This window comes from Mytilus edulis, chromosome 9 (genome assembly GCF_963676685.1).
Source record: "Mytilus edulis chromosome 9, xbMytEdul2.2, whole genome shotgun sequence".
Taxonomy (NCBI): domain Eukaryota; kingdom Metazoa; phylum Mollusca; class Bivalvia; order Mytilida; family Mytilidae; genus Mytilus; species Mytilus edulis.
Genome location: NC_092352.1, coordinates 80,796,884 through 80,803,357, shown reverse-complemented (window position 1 = coordinate 80,803,357; position 6,474 = coordinate 80,796,884).

Sequence of the window (6,474 nt, the reverse complement as noted above, 5' to 3'; positions counted from 1 at the left end):
TATTCACATTATAATAATTTACAATTAGGCATCCAGGCCTGAGTTTATAAGAAAATAAGAAAGGAAATTCAAGACATTTTTTTGTACAAAATATTTCTAACTTCTACACTAAATATAAAAACCTTATAAAATGTGACAGCAGAAGAAAAGAAAAAGAAGAATAGAGAATTAAAATTCAGAAGTTATCAACTATAAATTTTATTACAAATGCAACTTGTTTTTATTTGAATATGCAGTTTTAAGCATTGTGTAATACATTCTTGTGCAACTCAATTTAACAATTCTGGTCAAACTCAATCCAGATAGTGTACTTAGTGGAAATCATTCAAATCAAGAAGTTCTATATAAGTTAAGTTTCATTAATCTTGAAAATTTTGAAACAGTAACTTTGGTTCTGACAGCATCTGATATCTTTGATTGCAAAAAAACCAACATTAAAACATGTTTGGAACATAAAAATTATACTAAAAGATATTTGCAAAAAGTTTGTTTTTTTAATAATAAAAAAAAAAGAAGACAAATATCAATGTCTTAAATAAAAGATAAAGATTATTTTTGATTCCTTTTTGTTGTTTGAACATAAAATCTTCTGAAAACCCTCTCCTGAAATAGTGGGACACACAGAACAACAGTGTTTACAATTGCATTTCAAAATTTCAAAATATGTTATTCTTAAATAATTTGTGATAGTCTGTACAATACAAATAGGGATCTAACAACAATTATACAAAAGTTAGCTACTTAAATTTTAACAATATCTAAATACAAAATCTTTGTATAAAATTTATTGCCTTTATGTAATTCGTCTAACAACCAATTGGTTAAGTAATCAGCAATTTACAAATCAAAATTCCTTAGGGTCGGATGTGCCAGACAACCGTCATCTTTACGTTTGACAAAAAGTGGTTAAATGTGCAATATTTTTCTATATACATGTTGTATGATGGTAAAAAAAAAACCTTGTCATTTTGATTTTACCCTCTGGCCAATTTTTTAAAATAAAAATATAAAAAAATTGATCTTTACCTATTGGTTAACACGTCAATAAAGTTAGTTACATATAAAATAGAAGTTAAAACTAGCCCTTGATAATATTTAATTGCCTTATTACAGGTTAACTGTTTATAAGGTTGTGAAACTTTGACAGAAAAATATTTTAAATATCTCCTTGGTTGATTCTTGTATACATTTTATTGTGCTGATGACTATCTCCATTCCGTTTACTAATTTATTAAATGGAAGGTCATAGATAATCTGTTGCATGCTAATTTCTAAGATTATGACATTGGCATTATCTTATGATGTCATTGCATTCTCTGATTTAACCTCTTTTAGCTTAATTCAGAAAATTATCACTTTGACAGTTCAAACAAAAATTTATGAAAATAGTAGTAGCTACAAAATTTTTAGATTATAAAGCTGATTTTCCTTAATAAATTCCAAAAGAAATTCCAAGAAATCTCAAATGGTTAAACTCCTTGAAATATTTGAAAAAATCTGTAGAACTGATGTGCTAATGAAAATACATACAATGTATAATTTACAAACGGAAACAAGTAACAAAATGTTTTCACCTACATCTAGAATATGAAAAATCTTTAAAACATACAACATCTATGAAATGATCTGAGAACAACTGACTAATGTTTGACACATAATAACAAATATCTAATATAAGTTGGTATAAAATATTTATAATGTAAAGATCATCTGACAGACAAATTGTACATTATTTACAAACTGAATAAACATTTCACAAATAAAACAGGATTTTGTACAACTTAAAGTTAAATTTTTAATAATTTCTACTAATTGGTATCTACTATGGTATGTTATTTGCTAAAAACACTGAGGACTCATTTATAGTTCAGTTTAAAATGAGGGCAAAATGTCATTCAGCATCACAACACCCCCTTTCTCTACTTTTACATTCAAACATGCTTACTATAAATTTCAAATAGGATTCTCTGAAACACGAAAAATCTTTTTTTCAAACACTTCAAAATTACAAAACAAAACAAATATTCAACAGCAGGTTTGTTTTGAAACTACATTTTTAACTTTTACTTTATAATATGTATTTCAATGATCAATTTGACTAGTAAAATGGTAGATTGCTATTTCCTACAAGACAGCAGAATACGCAAATTTATGTAATAACTTTCATTTGTCTAAACAATTTGCATAAATGCACAAAGTTTCTTGTAATAGTTTTAAGATTTTTATATATTTACGTAGTCTGATATACCTTGAATGTTAACATGTCCCAAATTTCAATCAGTCACAGGCAAAGTTAACATATATAACATCCAACATATGTCAAACTATAAAAAAAAAAGAGGTGAAAACTATGAACTATAAATGAGTCCTTAGTACTATGACATATGGAATTCTATTAAAACTGAGCAACTATATCAATCTATAAGACATTTACAATAGATATTCCAGCACAAAACATTTCGAACAAACAACAGAGTACAATACTTTATATAATTATGCAATGGAATAAAACTGCAAACATATCAAATTGTCATTCCTCAGAAATAAATACTCACACAAGCATTGTACAGCAAAAAGCCTGTGCAGATTAATGTACATAATGGTGCTGTTATTGACAGGTTCTTGCCCAAATTCAGATATCAGAAGGACTGTGAGGATATTGCCCAAATTCAGATATCAGAAGGACTGTGAGGATATTGCCCAAATTCAGATATCAGAAGGACTGTGAGGATATTGCCCAAATTCAGATATCAGAAGGACTGAGGGATATTGCCCAAATTTAGATATTACAGAACTAAGGTTCTTGTCCAAATTTAGATATTACAGGACTGTACGATTCTTGTCCAAATTTAGATATTACAGGACTGTACGGTTCTTGCCCAAATTCTGAGAAAAAAGCTCTGGTTTAAAGGGTATAATATGATGAATACCCATAAAAATTAATTTTTCACTGAGCCTTGACAGTGGAAACGGTAATAAAATAGTGAGTACCCATTAAATTTCATTTGGCATTTCTTTTAAATTCTATATAAAATCATTTGTCAAATAACTCTGCTAAGCAAAATAATTTTCAACAAGCTGCCAGGCTATAAAATTAAGTATGTTCTACATTTTGATCAATATAAAATATAAAATATTTTGGTAAAGCAACAAACTCCTCTTTAATACATGTATAGAGCATTTGATTCCCTGCCCAGCTTGAGCAAGGGGAAGTACAGTTTACACATTGGAGTACTTCCAAAACATTATGCATAATGCATTTAAAATGACTTCCTTTCAGTTTCTTAAAACCTAAATTGCTGTAACATTGTGTAATCAAACTTAAGTCTTCAGCAAAAGCTCTATAATGTTATGATACATGTGGTAATGATCAAGTGTTCAGATAAAAAGTTGACTTTTTTTATGATGGAAAAAATCTGATGTGAATTTGTTTTTAAAAGGCTGGTGTATTTGACAGTGGTTTCTAATCTAATTTTTGTGTTTCATTGTGAGATACATTGGTCAGTTATCATCCTTTAAATATGCTACATATAAAAGTTATAATCTCCCTTTTTTTTTTCTTCAAAGAGGAGGTTGTTGTACTCTTTGGTCCTTCTTCACTTGCAACAATCAATATAATTGAAAACATAAGTTTTTAAGTGCACTGTATTAAATTTATTTGTACATTACTTGATTTAAAAAAAAATGTAATTCTTATATGATTAAATATCAATGAAACCCAAACTTTTTTCTCTGTGATGATCTCTCAAAAATATTTTGTGATTTTACCAATCATAGAAGTTTAAAAACCCAAAGACAAAGGTGAAAGGTTGATATATTGGACTTATACTGATCCTAAATATTTAATGATGGACCCACTAAAGCCTCTGGTCAGGGATTATGTTGAGCACTGAAAATTATAATGCTCCAACACACGATGTTCTTCAGGGAGTTGGCTCAAACACAACCTATTAAAGGGAGATAATTAACAAATGATTCTCTGGTAAATATATATGCAAGAACAGATATTTCTTCATCAAATGAGTATCATATTTGGGATTAATAGGAAATATACGGTCTGTTTGGACTGTAAAAAATTAAACATACATTGAAAATGTTATTTATAGAAAATCAATTTCAACTGTCTTGAGGTAGCTAAATATTTATTATGCTTCCAAACATAACATTCGACAATATAAAGTTTGCATATTATTAATAAATATGAATGTGTGAAAATGAAATGTTTTATGTAGATAATGATTGAATTAAATAATGGAATATAAATTTTACAGCTATTAAGACATTCAATGGTTAACATGTACAAAATTTATGTTAGTATATTCATATGTACAAATGTAGTTTATAAGTGAGGGCATGTTAGCCATGTACACAAGCATTTAAGCATGGTTATGTGCTTTAAATGTATGATATATAATAAATAAATTATTCTTGCCTAATTTTAAGACTGCAGTTATTAATAAACATTTACTCTAGACATTAATTAGTAATGTTAATAATCAAACATTCCCCACTTAAATTTTGTTTCATATTTACTTTTGCTCAAGTTCATTGGGAAAACAAAGTGTAACGCATGTTTTAATAATAGACTTGTTTTGATTGACAAATGACAAAAAATCATGTGTTATTCATTTCCATTCCATAAGTGATTTTGTTTCAATAAAATTCTAATCAAGAAAGCTACTTGTTAAAAATTGACTTGAAATTAAAATTTTGCCAAAAAGAATTAGTTTTTCTTTATTAAACACCAAATAATTTGCCTGTTTGAAATTTTCAGTTTAAAATTATTAATGTTTTTGTTTGACTTTAGGGTTATTCCATTAACAAGAATGTGGGAGAGTAAAATGGGAGTGAAATCCTCTATACAGCCAATTCACTCTCATTTTAGTAAATTGTAATATAAACCTTCAAAAATAATGGAACTGTCCAAAAATAAATCTTCCCATCCTAACCTCACACATTCATTATAATGGAATCACCCTTATTAAACAGACATCATATATTTTGTTGGTTCATTTAAAATGCAACAGTACAACCTACAGAAACTGATATGAAACACACACTCAATATAAGTTCAAAGTTCAAACCACAAAATATAAAGAAATATCTAAACAAAAATTAATCTGATTAATAGGTTCACAAACAATCTTTAATTGCACAAATATGTAAAACAAATATATAATTAAAAAAAATCCTCACTTAGTCTCACATAAGTTAGGAGTAGTTCTAATTTACACATCAAAAACAAAATTGACAATAAAGAGAACACCGAAGAAAAGAGAAACAAAGAATTATCTCTATTAAAAAGTTTGACATTTTATAAAGCACTGGTATGTAGCCTTAATAAATAAAGAATGGACAGAACATTCTGTGATAAATGTCTTGCTATGATATTCCACAATCCACACAATGTTTTCATCTTAACATTAAGAAATGAAAACTGCATATTTGAAAATAATATAAATGATCTTTTTCAACCACTGGCCTTAATCTTATATATTTCAAACACTCACACTGCAATCAGATGAAAAAGAAAAAACGTACAAAAATGACCATTCTAATCTAAAATTCAATAATTATGGAAAATTTGTGACATGGAAATTTTCTCTTTTTTGGATCAAACTGAAAGTTATTTGATGTGGATTTCAACATGAACATCTTTAACCAACACATTTTATTCTGTATCTTAAAATGGTTAATGTCATCTTATTCTATGAGATCCTCTCTATATATACATCATATAACTCATGCACTTTTATGAATGGATTAGTTAATGTTCAATGAACCGTGGTATCTAGGTCAAAAATGCCTCTACTGATTTAACTACAACGATGGGCTAAATTCAAATGAATATTAATGCTGTAATGTGATTTATATCTGAGTCGATGGAAAATATGACATTATTGCTATCAATTCGTCTGTAAGTTCAAGGTCGTAAAGTTTACAAGTAAAGACTGAAGAACAGTTAGTTCATAATTTCCTCCATCTTAAGAAAGAAGATCAAATCTATAAAACTAGATTCAACTTATTCCCAGATAAAATGTTCTTTCTAATTATCAAGTTATAAAAAATTATTGGACCCTTTTCAGAATAATATCTAATTGTCTAAGCCAGATGTAAAATTCTACCAGATATTTTAAATTGAAAAACATATTTATCAAGATATAACAACTTAACAATTCTAATAACCAGCTTTACCATAGTTTTTTTTAGCTGTACTTTTATAATTCTGTAGACCCCCTTAATAAATTTTGGCAATAGTGAAAAAATAAAAAGTAAAAAATTCATTTTCTTTCTCCAATATTTTTAGATCTATATCTTTTTAGCAGTTTCATATAATATTGTACAGTGATACCTTTATTTCTATTTTATAAAAGCAAAGTGTTGAATAAAATTAAAGTTATCACCATTTATTGGAACATCTTTTATGTATCTAAATATTGCATGTATTATACATGCATGGTCAATATATATTTA